The following is a 20091-nucleotide window of genomic DNA, read 5'->3' as shown; positions in this document are numbered from 1 at the left end:
AAAGACTACTAGAAACAATAAGCCAATACAGTAAGGTCGCAGGATACAAAATTAACATACAGAAGTCAATAGCCTTTCTATATGCCAACAATGAAACAATTGAGAACGAACTCAAAAGAATAATCCCCTTCACGATTGCAACAACAACAACAAAAAATACTTAGGAATAAACATAACAAAGAATGTAAAGGACTTATATAATGAAAACTATAAACCATTGTTAAGGGAAATCAAAAAAGATATAATGAGATGGAAGAATATACCTTGTTCTTGGTTAGGAAGAATAAATATAATCAAGATGGCCGTATTACCCAAAGCAATATACAAATTTAATGCAATTCCCATCAAAATTCCAATGACATTTTTTAAAGAAATAGAGCAAAAAATCCTCAGATTTATATGGAACTATAAAAAACCCCGAATAGCCAAAGCAATCCTAAAGAAAAAGAATGAAGCTGGGGGCATTACAATACCTGACTTCAAACTATATTATAGGGCCACGACAATCAAAACAGCATGGTATTGGCAGAAAATAGACACTCAGACCAATGGAACAGAATAGAAAGTCCAGAAATAAAACCACATATATATAGTCAAATAATTTTTGATAAAGGAGCCAACAACACACAATGAAGAAAAGAAAGCCTCTTCAAAAAATGGTGCTGGGAAAACTGGAAAGCCACATGCAAAAGAATGAAACTGGACTACAGTTTGTCCCCCTGTACTAAAATTAACTCAAAATGGATCAAAGATCTAAACATAAGACCTGAAACAATTAAGTACATAGAAGAAGACATAGGTACTCAACTCATGGACTTGGGTTTTAAAGAGCATTTTATGAATTTGACTCCAAAGGCAAGAGAAGTGAAGGCAAAAATTAATGAATGGGACTACATCAGACTAAGAAGTTTTTACTCAGCAAGAGAAACTGATAACAAAATAAACAGAAAGCCAACTAAATGGGAAATGATATTTTCAAACAACAGCGCAGATAAGGGCCTAATATCCAAAATATACAAAGAACTCATAAAACTCAACAACAAACAAACAAACAATCCAATAAAAAAATGGGAAGAGGACATGAACAGACACTTCTCCCAAGAAGAAATCCAAATGGCCAACAGATATATAAAAAGATGCTCATCTTCTTTAGCTATTAGAGAAATGCAAATCAAAACTGCAATGAGATACCACCTCACACCTGTTAGATTAGCTATTATTAACAAGACAGGTAATAGCAAATGTTGGAGAGGCTGTGGAAAAAAAGGAACCCTCATACACTGTTGGTGGGAATGTAAAGTAGTACAACCATTATGGAAGAATGTATGGTGGTTCCTCAAAAAACTGAAAATAGAACTACCTTATGACCCAGCAATCCCTCTACTGGGTATATACCCCCAAAACTCAGAAACATTGATACGTAAAGACACATGCAGCCCCATGTTCATTGCAGCATTGTTCACAGTGGCCAGGACATGGAAACAACCAAAAAGCCCATCAATAGATGACTGGATAAAGAAGATGTGGCACATATACACTATGGAATACTACTCAGCCATAAGAAATGATGACATCGGATCATTTACAGCAAAATGGTGGGATCTTGATAACATGATACGAAGTGAAATAAGTAAATCAGAAAAAACCAGGAACTGCATTATTCCATACGTAGGTGGGACATAAAAGTGAAACTAAGAGACATTGATAAGAGTGTGGTGGTTACGGGGGGAGGGGGGAGAGGGAGAGGGAAAGGGGGAGGGGGAGGGGCACAAAGAAAACTAGATAGAAGGTGACAGAGGACAATCTGACTTTGGGTGATGGGTTTGCAACATAATTGAACGACAAGATAACCTGGACTTGTTATCTTTGAATATATGTATCCTGATTTATTGATGTCGCCCCATTAAAAAAAATTATTTAAAAAAAAATGAAACCACAAAAACTTAATTGTAAAAAAATGCACTTTCTTAATTTTAAACTTAACCTAAGCTTAACATTACATATTTTTCATTTGATCATCACCTGTTTTTGCCTTTTTGGCTGCACTTCTGGCACTTTCACTTGCAGGACTTTTGAATAAAAATCTATCCAAAGAGGTTTGTTTTTGCCTGCCTTTTAAAGTGTTACAGAAATGTGAAAAAAATTGTCATTAAAAAGTGCTGAAGCACGACCAGTTGAAACTTTTTCTGGGTGTTTCTTTCCAATGAAACTTGAAAGCTTCTCCCACATTGCCAGCATGTCTTTAATTTCACTTGTAGAAATCACTTCCTCTGACTCCACCTCCTCCTCACTACTAATCTCTTGCAGAAGCTCTGTATGTTGCATCATCTGTAGCTTCTTCAACTTCTCAGTTGAGAGTTTCTCCTCATGTTCCTCGACAAGCTCGTTTACATCACCCTCATCTACCTCCAGACCCATTGACTTTCCAAGGGACACAATCTCTTCCAACACTTCTACCTCGGTCTTGGTCTCTGGTTCAAATCCTTCAAAGTCCCTGTCTGCAACAACATCAGGTCATAACTTTTTCCATGCCGAGTTCAAGGTTCTTCTTGTAACCTCTTGCCATGCCAAGTCAATAATGCATAAACATATCACGATGTTGTAGTTATCTTTCCAAAACTCTCGAAGGGTTAGATTTGTATTCTTAGTCACCTCAAAGCAGCGGCAGAACAAGTGCTTTGTGTAAAGCTTTTTAAAGTTGGAAATGACCTGCTGATTCATAGGTTGCAAAATTTAAGTTGTGTTGGCTGGGAGGTAGAGGACTTACACGAATTTGAACTCATCAAGAATGTCATCTTCAAGACCAAGTGGGTGGGTTGGAGCATTATCAAGGATTAGTAATGCTTTCATCGGTAGTTTATTTTCTTTAAGATATTTCTTCACTGCAAGACCAAAGATGAGATTTACCCATTCAATGAAAAACTGCCGTGTAACCCATGCCCTAGCATTGGTGCACCACATAACCTGCAGTTTTTCTTTAAGAATCTTGTGAGTCTTAAAGGCTCAAGGATTTTTGGAATGATACTCTAGCAGTGGCTTTACTTTACAGTCACCACTAGCATTTGCACACAAATGTAAGGGTCAGACGGTCCTTCATGGGTTTATGGCCTAGCAGCTTCTTTTCCTCTGCGGTGATGAAAGTCCTCTGGGGCATTTTTTCCCAAAACAATCCTGTTTTGTCACAGTTGAACACTTGTTGGGGGATGTAGCCTTCCTTTGCTATAAGCACAGCAAAACATTCAATGTACTCCTCAGCTGCCTTAACGTCAGCACTCGCAGCTTCACCATGCCTCACCACCGAGTGGATGCCAGATCTCTTCCTGAAATTTTCAAACCAGCCGTGACTTGCCTTAAACGTATCTTCTGCTGCCTCTTTTGAGGTTGATGGTTCTTTCTTCTTCAAGTCGCCGTAAATAATACATGCCTTTTCACATATTACAGTCTCCATCACTGTATCTCCTGCCAGCTCTTTCTCTTTCACCCACACCAGCAGAAGCTTCTCCATTTCTTCATGGATATTTGTCCTTAATTGGGACAGAACTGTAGTTCCTTTCACTGGATTTGCACTTTTGATGGCATCCTTTTGTTTAAGGATGGTACAAATTGTAGATGTATTGCGGTCGTACAGCCTTGCCAGTTCAATCACTTGTACACCACGTTCATGTTTTTCTATTATTTCTTGCTTTACTTCTATCAACACCATTCTCTTCTTCTCACCACTGTCCTTTACACTCACTTTCTTCGGCCCCATGATAGCACACAAAAAAATTAGTAAAAAATGCAAAAATGATGCAAGAACGAGTACAGCGCACGAGACTCAACCTGATTCTGAGAGTAACACGTGAGAAAGAACAAGATGCTGGTGTTGTGCTGCTGATACTGGACCCGTGCGCCAAGGCGCCAACTAGCTGCAGCTTCCTGAATCACGACTGGTATCTCGAAATTTTGCTTGGATCTCAAACAAAAATACGGACAGAGTCTCAGCTTGTATCTTTAAAAATTTGTATGTTGGTCTGCTCGTATCTAAAGGTACCACTCTATATGACTTTGGATTTTTCCTTCACCTTCTTTGATCCTGTTCCCTCTTCCCTCTGACAGCTGTCCACGTGTTCTCTGTGACCCTGCTTCTGTTTCTATTTTGTTCCTCAGTTTATTGTGTTCATTAGATTCCACATATACGTGAGATCATATGGTACATGTCTTTCCCTCCCTGGCTTATTTCACTTTGCATAATAATCTCCAGGTTCATCCATACTGTAACAAAAGATAAGCGTTCCTTCTCTTTTATGACTGTTTAGTATTTTATTGTGTAAATGTACCACAGCTTTTTTATCCAATCATCCACTGAGTGGATCTCTTTTTAGATCTTGGCTGTTGCAAACAATGCTGCAATAAACATGGGGGTACATATCTTCTTTTGAATTAGTGTTTTGGGATTCTTAGGATATATTCCTACAAGTGTAATAGCTGGGTCATAAGGCAGTTCATTTTTAATTTTTTGAGGAAATGCCATACTGTTTTTCACAGTGGCTGCACTAGCCTACAGTCCCACCAGCAGTGCTGGAGGGTTCCCTTTTCTCCAGACCCTCGCCAGCCATTGTTGTTTGTTGATTTGTTAATGAGTGCCATTCTGGTAGGTGATATCTCATTGTGGTTTTAATTTGCATGTCTCTTATGATTAGTGATGTGTTTCTAATCATAAGAGATTATGATTAAATGTTCGATGTTTAATCATACATTTCTTCAGATGTTTATTGGTCCTCTATATGTCCTCTTTGGAGAAGTGTCTATTCAGGTCCTTAGCCCATTTTTAAATGGGATTGTTTACCTTCCTGGTGTTGAGTTTTAGAAGATCTCTATAAATTTTGGTTATTAACCCCTTATCAGACATATCGGTGAATATACTCTCCCATACAGTGAGTTGTCTTGTTTACTTTGTCAATACTGTCTTTTGCTGTGCAAAAGTTTTTCAGTTTGATATAGTCCCATTTTTAAATTTTGTCCTTTATTTTCTTTGCCTGAGGAGATATATTGGTAAAAATATTGCTTTGAGAGATGTCTGAGAGTCTACTGCCTATGTTTTCTTCTAGGATTTTTATGGTTTCACAACTTACATTCAAGTCTTATATCCATTTTGAGTCTATTTTTGGGGATGGTGTAAATTGGTGGTCTAGTTTCATTATTTTGCATGTATCTCTCCAATTTTCCTAACACCATTTATTAAAGACACTGTCTTTTCTCATTGTATATACTTGCTTTCTTTGTCAACTATTAATTGACCATAAAAGTGTAGGTTTATTTTTGGGTTCTTTGTTCTGTTCCATTGATCTGTATGCCTGTTTTTATGTCAGCACCAGGCTATTTTGATTACAGTGGCCCTGTAGTATAGCTTGATATCAGGAAGTGTGATACCTCCCACTTTATTCTTCCTTTTCAAGATTGCTGAGGCTATTCAGGTCCTTTTTTGGTTCCATATAAATTTTTGGAATATTTGTCTAGGTCTGTGAATTATGCTACTGGTATTTTATTTGGAATTGCATTGAATCTATAGATTGCTTTGGGTAGTATGGACATTTTAATGATGTTAATTTCTCCTATCCATGAACACAATATATGCTTTCAATTGTTTGTATCTTCCTCAACTTCTTTTTTCGATGCCTTATAATTTTCCAAGTAATACCTCTTTGGTTAAATTTATTCCTAGTTACTTTATTTATTTATTTTTTATTACAATAGTAAATAAGATTGTTTCCTTAATTTCTATTTCTGACAGTTCATTATTGGTATATAGAAATGCCACTGATTTCTGAATATTAATTTTATATTCTGCCACTTTGCCGAATTCATTTATCATTCTAGTAGTTTTTTGGTGGAGACTTTAGGGTTTTCTGTGTACAGTATCATGTCATCAGCAAATAATGACAGTTTACTTCTTCTTTTCCAATTTGGATGCCTTTTATTTCTTCTTCTTGTCTGATTGCTGTGGCTAAGACTTCCAGAACTATGTTGAATAAGAATGGTGAAAGGGGGCACCCCTGCCTTGTTCCTAATCTTAAGGGAAGTGCATTTAGTTTTTGCGCATTAAGTATGATGTTGGCTATTAATTTGTGATATATCACCTTTATTATATTGAGGTATGTTCCCTCTATTCCTACTTTGCTGAGAGTTTTGATCACAAATGGGGCTTGATTTACTTTTTTGTGTGTTTGACAAGAGAGAGAAAGAGACAGAGAGAGGAACAGAGAGGGACAGACAGACAGGAAGAGAGAGAGATGAGAAGCATCAATTAATTCTTTGTTGCGGCTCCTTAGTCTCCTTAGTTGTTCATTGATTGCTTTCTCATATGTGCCTTGACCAGGAACCTGCAGCAAAGTGAGTGATCCCTTGCTCAAACCAGCAACCTTGCGCTCAAGCCAGCAACCTTGGGCTTCAAGCCAGAGACCTTTAGGCTCAAGCCAGAGACCATAGCATCATGTCTATGAATCCACGTTTAAGCCAGCGATCCTGCGCTGAAGCTGGTGAGCCCATGCTCAAGCTGTATGAGCCTGCACTCAAGCTGGTGACCTGGGGTTTCAAATCTGGGTCCTCCGTGTTCCAGTCCAATGCTCTATCCACTCTACCACCACCTGGTCAGGTGGGGGCTGGATTTTATCAAATGCTTTTTCCGCATCTATTGCTAAGATCATGTAATTTTTATCCTTCTTTTTGTTTATGTGATGAATCACGTTTATTGATTTGCAAATATTGTAACAGCCATGTTTCCCCAAAATAAATCCCACTTGATCATGGTGTATGATCTTTTTAATGTATTGCTGCACCCGGTTTGCTAATATTTTGTTGAGTATTTCAGCATTTATGTTCATTAGGGATATTAGCCAATAGTTTTCTTCTTTTAATGTCTTTACCTGGTTTTGGAATGAGGATAATACTTACCTTATAAAAGAAGCTTGGAAGTCTTTCTTCCTCTTGAATATTTTGGAATGGCTTGAGAAGGATAGGTGTTAGTTCTTTGAATGTTTGGTAAAATTTGCCTATGAAGTCATCCAGTCCAGGATTTTTGTTTGCAGAGAGTTTTTTGACATCTCTTTCAGTTTCACTTGTAATTGGGGTGCTCAGGTTTTCTGATTTTTCCAGATTCAGTTTTGGAAGACTGTATATTTCTAGGAATTTATCCATTTCCTCCAGGTTGTCTGATTTTTTGGCTTATAGTTCTTCATAGTATTTTCTTACAATCCTTTTAAATTTCTGTGATGTCAGTTGTTACTTCTCCTCTTTCACTTCTGGTTTTATTTATTTAGGTTCTCTTTTTTTCTTTCTTGATGAGTCTGGTTAAAGGTTTGCCAATCTAGTTTACCTTTTCAAAAGCCAGCTCTTTGTTTCATGAATCTCTTGTATTGTTTTTCTTTCTTTTTTTAAAGCCTCTATATCATTTATTTTAGCTCTGATCTTTATTATTTCCTTCTTTCTACTTCCTCTGGGCTTTATTTCTTGTTCTTTTTTTAGTTCTTTTACGTGCAGAGTTAGATTATTTATTTGAGATTTTTCTTGCTTTTTGAGGTATGCTTGTTTTTTTATGTATTTATTCTTTTCTTTCTTTTTTTTTAAGTGAGAGGAGAGGAGATAGTGAGACAGATTCCTCATTTGCCTCAACCAGGATCCACCCAGCCACCCAGTCTTGGGTTGATGTTCCAATCAACTGAGCTATTTTTAGCACCTGAGGCTGATAAGCTCAGATCATCTGAGCTATTTCAGTGCTTGTGGCAGATGATTGAACCAATCTAGCCACTGGCTGCAGGAGAGGAAGAGGGAGAGAAGGAGGAGAGGGAAGGGGAGAGAACCAAATGGTTGCTTCTCTTGTGTGCCTTGACCAAGAATTGAGCCCGGGGATGTCCATACACCAGGATGATACACTATCCACTGAACCAATTTGCCAGGGCCAAGGTATGCTTGTAATACTATGAACTTCCTTCTCAGGACTGCTTTTGCTGTATCCCATTGATTTCAGGTTGGATGTTCATTTTCATTTGTTTCAGAGAAATTTTTGGTTTCTTTCTTGATCTCATTGTTAACCCGTTCATTATTTAATAGCATGCTATTTAACCTCCAAGTGTTTGAATATTTTTCAGTTTTTCTATTGTAGTTGATTTCTAGTTTCATGCCATTGTGGTCAGAGAAGATGCTTGATATAATTTTAATCTTCTTAAATTTATTAAGACCTGGCCCTGGCCGTTTGGCTCAGTGGTAGAGCGTCGGCCTGGCGTGCAGAAGTCCCAGGTTCGATTCCCGGCCAGGGCACACAGGAGAAGCACCCATCTGCTTCTCCAGCCCTCCCCCTCTCCTTCCTCTCTGTCTCTCTCTTCCCCTCCCACAGCCGAGGCTCCACTGGAGCAAAGATGGCCCGGGCGCTGGGGATGGCTCCTTGGCCTCTGCCCCAGGTGCTAGAGTGGCTCTGGTCACAACAGAGCGACGCCCCGGAGGGGCAGAGCATCGCCCCCTGGTGGGCAGAGCGTTGCCCCCTGGTGGGCGTGCCGGGTGGACCCCGGTTGGGCGCATGTGGGAGTCTGTCTGACTGTCTCTCCCTGTTTCCAGCTTCAGAAAAATACAAAAAAAAAATTTATTAAGACCTGTTTTGTGTCCTAATATGTGGTCTATTCTAGAGAATGTACCATGAGCACTTGAAAATAAAATAATGTACATTTTGCTGCTTTGGGTGAAATGTTCTGAAGATACTAATTAAATCCAGTTAATCTTGTGTGTCATTAAAGGCTGCTGTTTCTTTGTTGCTTTTCTATCTGGGGGACCTTTGCATTGATGTCAGTGGGGTGTTAAAATCCTCTACCATTACTCTATTTCTGTCAATCTCTTTCTTTATGTCCATCAAAATCAGCTTTATATATTTAGTACTTCTATATTGGGTGCATAAATATTTATAATGGCTATATCCTTTGGTTGGATTGCTCCCTTTATCATTATGTAGTGACTTTCTTTGTTCCTTACTATAACCTTTGTTTTAAAGGCTATTTTGTGAGATAGAATTATTACTAGCCCAGCTTTTCCTTTATTTCTATTTGCATGAAATATTTTTTTTCCCATCCCTTCACTTTCAGTCTACCTGTATCTTTAGTTCTGAGGTGGGTCTCTTGTAGACATCATATATATGTTTGTTTGTTTTTTCATATCTATGCTGCTACCCAGGTCTTTTCATTGGAACATTTAATCCATTTGCATTTAAGATTATTATTTATATGTACTTATTTATTGCCATTTTATTATTTAAACTTATACTCTTCTTTCTCTTGATTTATTTTTTGCTTTCCTTGTTTTATAACAGGCCCTTTAACATTTCTTGCAGTACTGGTTTGATGGTCATAAACTCCTTGAGCCTTTTTATTATTTATTTATTTATTTATTTATTTATTTATTTATTTATTTTTGGTCTGAGAAACTCTTTATTTCTCCTTCAATTTAAATGATAGCTTTGCTGGATAGAGTAGTCTTGGTTGTAGGTTCTTGTTTTACATTACTTTGAATATTTCTTGCCAATTTCATCTGGCCTAAAGTGTTTTTGTTGAGAAGTCAGATATCAGCTTATGGGAGCTCTTTTAGGTAATTAATTGCTTTTCTCTTGCTGCTTTTAGGATTCTTTCTTTTTCTCTTATCTTTGGCATTTTAATTATGATTTGTCTTGGAGTGGGCCTCCTTGGGTTCTTCTTTAATGAGATGTCCTCAAACAATTTCTCTAGCCATTGTTCATTCTCTTCTCCTTCAGGAACCCTTATGATGTGGATGTTGTTTCACTTGATGCTGTTGCAGAGGTCTCTTAGAGTTTCTTCAGCCTTCTTGAACCTCTTTTCTTTTGCTGCTCTGCTTCTGTGCTTACATTTATTTTGTCTTCTAAATTGCTGACTTGAGCCTCTGCTTTATCCAACCTGCTGTTGATTCCTTCTAGTGCAGTCTTCACTTCATATATTGTATTTGTCATTTCTGACTGGTTCTTTTTTATGGTTTCAATGTTTTTTTTTTTTTTTTTTTTTTTTTTTTTGTTTTTTTTTACAGAGACAGAGAGAGAGTCAGAGAGAGGGATAGACAGGGACAGACAGAGAGGAATGGAGAGATGAGAAGCATCAATCATTAGTTTGTTGTTGCGCATTGCAACACCTTAGTTTTCATTGATTGCTTTCTCATATGTGCCTTGACCACAGGCCTTTAGTAGACCAAGTAACCCCTTGCTTGAGCCAGCGACCTTGGGTCCAAGCTGGTGAGCTTTTGCTCAAACCAGATGAGCCCGCGCTCAAGCTGGTGACCTCAGGGTCTCGAACCTGGGTCCTCGGCATCCCAGTGCGATGCTCTATTCACTGTGCCACCACCTGGTCAGGCCAATTTTTTTTAATGCTCACTATCTTTTTGTTTAAGTTCTCATTGTGACCATTCATTCTAACTCTAAGATCCTTGAGTGTCCTAATAACCATTATTTTAAACTCTGCCTCTGGCAGTTTGGTTACTTCCATTTCATTTACTCCTTTTTCTGAGGATTTCTCTTGTTGATTCATTTGGTTCATATTTCTTTATCTCCCCATTTTGTCTGTGTATAAGGTATCTCTGCTCTGACTCCCAAATTAGTTGGGCTGTCTTGATGAAGAAGGTGAGCTCAGTGGTACTAACCTCCAGGCCACCTGAGCTCTTTGCACTAGGAATGTTTCTTGAGAGTTATATTTTCCCTTCTGTTGTGCCTGAGTTTTGGATGATATTGTTTTTTTTTTTTTTTTGTGGGTAGAAGTTAACACTTCAGGCTGGCTGGCTCTAAGTGTAAAACTTGATCATGTGTATTAGATACTATGCAGTGTCTGTCTTTGGGGTGTACTTATTCTCAGCAGGGTTTGGTGCCTACTGAACTCCTCCTTTAGGCATGCTACTTGTGTGGCTAATTGAGTCTAGCTTTGGTGAGGTCTGCAACCCACTACTGGTTGTGTTGGTTTTTGGTCCTCTTGGACGAGCTTTGGGTACAGGTTGATGTCAGACATTGTTGTAATGCACAATGGGCTACCTGTCTGTAGCTACCACTCTGTTCACTGTTTGTGTTTTCTGTGCCTGTGTGTGTGTGAGAGGGGCCAACCTCTGTATAGGATTGATTTCTTCCTCCTTATATTTGACAGGAGCTCCATGGAAGTGCCCAAGTCTTCACTTTTTAGCTGCTCCACCTCCTCTTGCAGCTGCCTGGTCTTCCAATAGAGTCTTCTGTAGAAACACTGTAGAGTGGGCTCAGATTGGCTTCACCCCACCAACCCTTTCACAGGTGGCAAGCTTGGTGGGTTAGGGCAACTGAGGTTGGGAGAGTAATGTTAGTGGGATCCCCTACTTGGAATGTCCCTTGGGCAGGAGCTTAGTACAGGGAAAGTATTCCCTACTCCAGAGCTTAATCCCTCAGCTACTGCTGGATACTGTAATTGTATTTTTCCCCAGAGAGGTGAGCAACAGGTTCAGGGTGGGTGGGGCTAATTGTCCCCTCTGCAAGAGTTCCTTTAGCTGAGGAATCCTGGTCTAAGGGAGGAAGATTGAGAGAGTCTCCCACTGGGGCTCATTGTGACTCTTTCTCTAAATGGTGGCTAAGCCCCTCATTTGGTCCCAACTATAGGCTCTAAGGAAGTCACATTTCAAATACCTGAGCTCTAGGCCGCTCCTTTTTCCCCCTGTGGAACTTAGCACAATGGAACTGGTATCCAGGAGTTGGACTGGCTGACTTGTCAGGCTCTACCTCATCTAATGTATGTGAGCTGCTGTGCAGGTGCTGACCACAGAAAGCAGAATTTGCCTCAGTTGGGTTTGGTACCTGCTAAGCTCTCCCTTTGGATATGTTGCTAGTAAGGCTAGTTGGATCCTGCTCTGATGTTGTCTGTAGCTAGCCACTGGATGTATTAGTTTTGGGCCTCTTAGGAGGGGAACCTGGTGTTAGCCAGGGTAAGACACTGCCTGTGACTGGCCCTCAGCAACCTTTTTGGAGCTATAAGCAATCTAGAGTTTGTAGCTGCCTCTGCTGGGTTGCATTGTGCATGGAAGAACCAAGCTTCAGACCTAGGTTGGCTTTTACCAGCACTGGGCTTGGGGGCAAATCAGCATAAGACCCAAGGTACCCTGAGAACTTGCTGCCTCTGTCTGCTGGCTGCTTGGAGTTAATCAGGTATTAGGAAAAGTGGTGGATGTGTCTCACATCCCAGGGCTCCTGGTGTTGATCTGTCTTCAGTTTTTTCACAGACCTCAGTAGGGTGTGGCCACTAGGAGTCCAGTGGGTGTGGTCTCTGAAACCCAGAGATTTGGACTGCTCACAATCTGGACAGTTTCTTCTGAATCTTTCATGGGTTGGAAGCACCAGTCATATTCTAAGGAAAGTGGGGGGAAAGCTCCATTCTCAATGCCAGACAACTGAGTCACTATCGCCCCCTGACTCTTCCAACCCCCTGCTTCCTGATCAAGGCTGCTTACTTCTCAGTAGAGCCCAATCTGCATAGGGTGGGGCAAGAGAGATTCCCAAAGGTGGGGCAGTTGCTGTCCTCCAAGCTAATTCCACAGGGAGGGGACTGCTCCACCCAAGAAGGATGTTGGCTGCTATGTTAGAGAATGATTCATCACAGCAGTTTTGGTGGCTGAACTTCACCATATCTCTCCCTGAGGTTGCCAATTTCACACTCTTCTCATGTGACTTTATCCCTCTCAACCTTCCCTCCACCAGAGCGCAGGGTAAGTGGCTGTGAACAAGATTTTCTGTGTTGGCCCTTTAAGAGGGTGTCTGCATCTTTGAGATCTTTCATCTCTTTCCCACAGACAGAAACTTTGCCACTTTTCACTACCAAATGCTATGTGGGCACTTCTTCTAATCTCTGATGTGCTAGGCTGGGGTGCCCAGCCTGGGGCTTAGGACCCACACCTCTCAGGGAAAACCTCTCCACAGCTGAGCATCTCTCCAAATCCTCAGCTACCACTTGCTCCTGGGAGCAGGGGCAGCCCTTTTCATGTCTCTGCCCTTCTACCTGTCTCAATGTGGCTTCTTCTGTTTCTCCTTGGTTTTGGACTCCTCTTCATTTAGTCCTGAGTTGGTTTTTCAGGATGTTTGTTCTTAAATTTTGTTATAATTCCAGTTTGGTTCTGAAAGGAAGTGAGTGAATGTCTGTCTGCCTACTCTGTTGCCATCTTTGATTGATATGCAACAATTCCTTTTTTTTGGTGACAGAGATAGAGAGAAACTGAGAGAAGGACAGATAGGGACAGAGAGACTGGAAGGGAGAGAGATGGGAAGCATCACTTCTTTGTTGCAGCACCTTAGTTTCTCATTTAATTGCTTTCTTATATGTGCCTTGACTGGGGGGCTACAGCAGAATGAGTGACCCCTTGCTCAAGTCAGCAACCTTGGGCCCAACTTGATGAGCTTTGCTTAAACCAGATAAACCTGTGCTCAAGCTGGTGACCTTGGAGTTTCGAACCTGGATCTTATGCGTCCCAGTCCAATGCTCTATCCACTGTGCCACCACTTGGTCAGGTGATATGCAACAATTCTTTTTTCTTTCTTTTTTTTTTTTTTTTTGTATTTTTCTGAAGCTGGAAACGGGGAGAGACAGTCAGACAGACTCCCACATGCACCTGACCGGGATCCACCCGGCACGCCCACCAGGGGGCGATGCTCTGTCCCTCTGGGGCTTCGCTCTGTTGCGACCAGAGCCACTCTCGCGCCTGGGGCAGAGACCAAGGAGCCATCCCCAGCGCCTGGGCCATCTTTGCTCCAATGGAGCCTCGGCTGTGGGAGAGGAAGAGAGAGACAGAGAGGAAGGAGAGGGGGAGGGGTGGAGAAGCAGATGGGCGCTTCTCCTGTGTGCCCTGGCCAGGAATCGAACCTGGGACTTCTGCACGCCAGGCCGACGCCTGACCACTGAGCCAACCGGCCAGGGCCTGATATGCAACAATTCTTAACTTTTTACATTTTCTTCTCTCTGTATGTGTGTGTGTGTGTGTATGTTGTTTACACACACACACACACATGCATGTTATTATTGCTACTATTATTACTATTGTTATTGTTATGTTGGAACTACCTGAGAGTAAATTGTAGACATCATAATATTTTAATCCTAAATATTTCCCCATGTTTCTTAGGATCATTCTCTTATGTAACCTCAGTACAATGATCAAACTCAGGAAATTTGACATTGGTACAACACAGAGATTCAGAAATTTAACATTGATACAACTATCATTTACTACATAGGCCTTATTTAAATAGTGCCTATCGCCCCAATAATGTGTTTTATAGCATTAATATTTTTTTGATTCAGAATCCAAATCATGATCCTGTGTTGAATTTAATCAGAGACCTTTTAAAATCACTATTGAGTTGGAGTATGTGTTCTGAGAGCTGAGGGTGCTGAACAACTCATCTGTGGATAATGAGTGCCTTTCAGGGTTGACAATTATAGAGAACTTTATACTTTTCAGAAACTTCTTTCACTTATTTATCTCACTTGATCCTTACAACAGCTCTGTGAGGTTAGTAGGGCACAAGTTAGCATTTCCATTTTATGGATGAGTAAATAGAGTGTTAGAGTTCAAGCCAGGAGATCTTTGATAGAGTCTCGACTTTATGTTAAGTCCACAGGCCTTACTTCCACTCCCCAGAAGATTAACGGGCAGATAAGAGTTTGGCCAGGGCTCACCCTTGTGGGGGTTTGGTCCTGCTGTGGATGATACCACCTGTCTCCCGGTTGACATTTGTCCCTCTGATGACAGGGACTAAACAGAGTCTAGAACAGTGGTCGGCAAACTCATTAGTCAACAGAGCCAAATATCAACAGTACAATGACTGAAATTTCTTTTGAGAGCCAAATTTTTTAAACTTACACTATATAGGTAGGTACATTCCTTATCGAGGTAGCGCCCACATGTGGTTTTTTGTGGAAGAGCCACACTCAAGGGGCCAAAGAGCCGCATGTGGCTCACAAGCCGTAGTTTGCTGACCAGGGGTCTAGAAGAATGCCAAGTGGGCAAGACAGAGGCAATGAGGGAGAGTCGCTCCTGCTCCCCTAGTCCTGGCAGCAGTATTACTCACTGATATCTGAGTGCCACAGTGGAACAATGACTGGCTCAGGGAATAGTTTCTCCATATCCTGCAAGAGAAGAGGCTGGCTTGATGACTCTTGTGATCCCTTCCTGCCACATGAATCTAGAATGCTTCAGCTGCCCAACCCATAAGCCCTTTGGCCCTTATCAGTTTAGTTCACTCCCCTGTCCTTCCAGCTGCCAGAACTCCTGCAGTTCTCTGTCCAAGGGCTTTTGCTGTGCCTGCACACATAGTAAGGGATAATTAGCATCAACCTATCATTCTTACCCCCTCTGCCTGTGAGCAAGCCTCAACCCATGCATTGGTTGATAAATATCTCAGCGTCCTCTCCCATCAGATGGGCAAATTCTGAGACATGGGTGCAGAATGTAATCCTCAAACTGATACCAGTATGGAATCTGTTCCTTACAGGTGTGTGATACGTACAGAAATTGAGAATAAATAAGCATTTAGAAACTTCCGTAGTAATTTCACAGACTAGTTACAGATCTCCTGCACCTAATAAAAAATTGAGTTTTGTAATTTCTATGTCTTTGTTTTCTTATTCTTCTAGTAATTCATTTCTATTGTATATTCAAAACTATCAGGGGGAAAAAGTATTGGTCCATGGTGGTTTGAAAATTTTGAAGAAAAAGAAACACACCCAAATCTATAATTTGATGAGAAATATTGTCCACTGTTTCCCAGTGTGGCGTAGTGGGATTAAGCCCAAATTGGCCCCACTGCTTAATAATAATGTTTTATTGCTTATCTTCCCCTTCCTGTTTTCCTTCCGCACTACCCTACAGTGATTCCTGAGGTATCCCCCTACATAAACTATTTTCACACAGATTCTTGTCTCAGGGACTGCTTGGGGGAGGAGAGACCCAACCTAACACAATGACTTTCCCAATTTCTTCCAGAACCTAGTTTACATCCTGTGATTTTTCAAGTGTCTATACTTTTGAAATAAAATGCCTAAAGTTTCTCCATGGAAATACTTTTTAAAAGCACTTCAAGACTTTAAGCGAATTTACAATAATTTAAAAGGCATTTTCATTTTTTTTTCAATAATAAGAAACACATATTCTCTTACATTTTAAGGCCAGTCAGTGCTCAGTGTTGGGTAATTCAGTGGTTTTGGCATGTCATTAGGGACCCAGGTTTTTCATTAAGAAGCATTTTCTATTCCTCCTATGTCTTAATTCATTAAAAAAAAAGATTGTGATCTGGAATGTGATCATCCGTAGCGATCCACACCTCAGTTTCATAGAAGCATCTACTTGCCCACTGCCTTCTCCCCTCTTTCCTCTTGTTTTGCCCCCACAAAAGGCTGAGGTATTGCATATACTGTTTACACCTATCTCCTCATTCCCTGAGGTCTCAGAACCCTGGGAGAGATGAAGGCTAGAAACCAGGATCAGATACATTCCCAGTCTTCTAAAACAGGGGATTTAAAAAAATCTGATTGCACATCAAAGTAAAGAGCCACAGTCTTGGCTTTGTTCCTTGTCTGCTGTTTGTATATGTTATATTATGCATAGACCAGGAGCGCCTATGGCAGAGCCTGCTGGTTATAACCACAATCAATCAATCCAACCTATTTTCAGAACCTGCCAGCCATCGGGACAACTTCCAGAACTATTGGAGCTTTTCCCCCCATTATTTAAAGACTGGTGAAAGGATGCAAAAATACTTAATGAAAGGGTCAGGCCGAGCAAATGACAGATCAGCTCAGGACTCAAGGCCCTGGCTGTCAGAAGGACATTAGCACCTTGATCTCTGGGGCAGGATAGACAGGTTGGGCAACCAAGCATCGTTTTTATCGCTGTCATTGTAAGTGGCACTGCGTAAGCTTCACAGCTCCAGTCTAATGCACAAAAGGTACCAAAGGATCTAACAAAACATTTAATACTGGTTGCTGTACTGCCTTCTCAGTCTAAAACTTTTCTCCTAGCCAAGACACAGTGGTCAACATTCCCAAATGCTGTAAGCGGTGGCTCAGGGTGATACCAGTGGTTCAGAGCCCATACGAGCAATAGCATAATTAGGGAATGGGAGCAGCAAAGCAATGGCCTACATTATCACCTTCAGACTAAGGGTGCCCCATGAAATATAGGATAGCCAGGTACATATGAATTTCAGATAAACAAATACAAGTTTTTAGTATAAGTATATCTCAAATATTGCATGATGGTATACTTACATTAAAAGAGAAGATAGTTTTTCTGAGATTCAAATGTAACTGGCCCTCCTGTATATTTATTTGCTAAATCTGGCAACTGTACCTTGGATCCCTGTTACCATTTCTGCACATGTCCCCCGCCCCCCCCCCCCCATATTTGGGTGGTTTTGCACCTGGGATTCTTCTTTGCAGACTTGCTCTTGGGCAGCTGCAGCTGTTTTGCCTGCAGTTGTAGACAATAGAAGTGCCTAGGAGTTTTCATCCCTCACCCCACACCAGGGTGGACCTTAGCCAACCTCCGATAATTCTTGGGCACAGAACTGCTTTGGGTTCAGCAGGAGAAGCTCCCTCTGTAGAACTTGTTCTGATATGGCACATGCAATTGGCTTTGTCCCCTTGCCTGTCCTGCTTCCTCTACTCCTTTACTAGTTTCTACTGGGAGTACTTCCTTCTTAAGTTGCTTGGGCTGGAATTTCAGCTCGAGGTCTACTTCTCGGGAACTCTGCCTTAGATAGCTAAGCAAGAGAGGGTTCTTCAGAGGATAGAGGGGGGGGTATAGTGAGTTGTGAAGAGGAAAGGGAAAGGCAGTGGGATGTCTTCCAAGGAGGAAGGCCCTTGCTCATGCAGGAGAGGGAGGCAGAGAAATTAAGCTGCCTTGACTCCTTCTTGGCTTGGCCAGAGATGGAGGGTTGTAAGCCATTTGGCCTCCTGAGAAGGGCCTGGGCAGCTATATCCTTTGAGAGAACCTGCAACTGTCAGAGGCTTCCAAAGTGCAAGCTTGTATCTAGGGCCTCTTAGCCAGACATAGGTTCCCACTCTCCATGGCTGCTTGTCTCAGTTCAGCCACTGGAAAGACTTGTAAGTGCATAGCTTGCTGCCTGGCATGTAGAACGTACTCTGGATATGCTGGAAGAATAAATGACAAAATGGAGTCACACTATGCCCTTACAGTCCATGAACCATGCTTCCCAAAGGCGTACATGGTCAGATCCAGTCTCTCCAATTTGCTGAAAATGCACCAAGATATGGGACATTTAACAAGTCTTTAGATTCTTAATAACTATGGCAGGGAGGCCACACACAATGCTTTGCATGGTGGGGCGTAAGAGCAAACAGTGGCAGGGGGACTAGTGCTGGGCCAGCCTGGATCCCTTAGAAAGTAAGGTCATTCTCAACCTTAGCTGCACATTGAAGTAACTGGGAAAGCTTTTAAAAAAAATCCTGACTCTTGGGTCTCGTCTCCAGGAATTTTGGTCTGGATGTGGCCTAGACATCAGGATTTTTAAAAGTTTCCCAGAAATTCTATTAGGCAGCTAGAGAGCCACTGGACTAGAAAGTTCCTAGGCCTGGATGGAATGCCTCAGGGCATCTTATATTAAATGGGATGATGGTGTTTGTGATGGTCAAGGCATTTGGTAATTGGGCTCTAGCATTTAAAATTCTGGAGTGTCGGCCTTTAAGAAAAGAAATGCTTCGTAGATTGAAGGCAGCTGTTCTATTTCAACAGTTACTAAAGTGGTTCTCAAACACAAACATGTATCAGGATCACCTGCAGGGCTTGTGCAAACATAGATTGTTGGGCCCTATCTCTAGAGTTTCTGGTTCAGGAGGTCCAGGGAAAGGCCCAAGGATTTGCATCTTTAAAAAGTTCCTTGGTGATGTGGGTACAGCTGGCTTGAGGAGCACACTTGGAGAACCACTGAGGTATTGTGAACTATGTTTGGGTCTGAGCTGCCTCTCTTGAGAATGAATTTTGCTTTCATTTATTCACTCCCCATTGGTTTATTCCTCAAAAGTGTCCTTAGGGACTGTGTGTTAGTTTTTGAGTGATCATGCTGTGTAACAGTTTCCAAATCTCAGTGTCTTAAAACTGGAGACATTTATTTCATACTTACAGATTTGGAGGATGGCTAAAATTAAAGCTGGGCTAGATTTGGGTCTAAGCTTCAGTTTGGGTTCATGTGCCCCCACACAGATTCATTCTGAAACTCGGGTTAGAAAAGCAATGACTACCTGGGACAAGATCTTTTCATGATGAAGGACAGAAGATTCAAGAAGTTTGGCAGAAGCTTAAAAGCTTTAGCTTATAACTGACACACTGTCATTTTCACTCACATTCCATTGGCCAAAGCAATTCACATGGCCGAGCTTGAAGTCAGAGAATGGGAAGATATACTCTGTCCACGGTAAACAGTGTCAGAGACAAGGTATAAAGAGAAAAATGGATAAGTAATATTATCTATCAGGACCTGTTAGGTGTCAGACTCCACATGATGTTCTGGGGAGACCCAGTAAGATAAAACAAGGTGTCAACCTCTGAGAAACCCAGATTAGCAAGAGAGACAGACAGACAAAGATAGAAGAAGGTGCTATCCATGAGATGTAGGACAAACAAGCAGCAGCAATATAGAGGTGGGAATGACTCTCATTGCTGGAATATCTACCCTCCCACACTGTACAACCAAGGTCCTTGGAGCTGTTCCCAGCCTTCAGCTTTGGGAGCCAGGACTATGTGTGGGAGCAGCTGAGCTGGCCCACAGCTGCAGGGCATGGAGCAAACAGATTTGTGTCTGTGCCTGGGTTCAGACAACTTTGTTCCAGGAAGTCCAAAGCACCTTGTTCAAAGCATAGAGCAACTGAGAAGGAAAACTGTCTTGTTTCTGGCATAGAAAACAAGAAACATGAGTGAGCCATTGGGGAATTGAAGCCCATGATAGAGGCAAGAGGTTTGAGGGTTAAGGACTGCTTGATGTGCTGCCTACTGCACTAAATTGGGGCCACTATGAAAATCATCAAGTGGGGCGACAGGAAAAAGGAAGCAGACCCA

Source organism: Saccopteryx leptura, chromosome X (genome assembly GCF_036850995.1).
Source record: "Saccopteryx leptura isolate mSacLep1 chromosome X, mSacLep1_pri_phased_curated, whole genome shotgun sequence".
NCBI classification, from domain to species: Eukaryota; Metazoa; Chordata; class Mammalia; order Chiroptera; family Emballonuridae; genus Saccopteryx; species Saccopteryx leptura.
Note: the sequence above shows the minus strand (reverse complement) of the source record.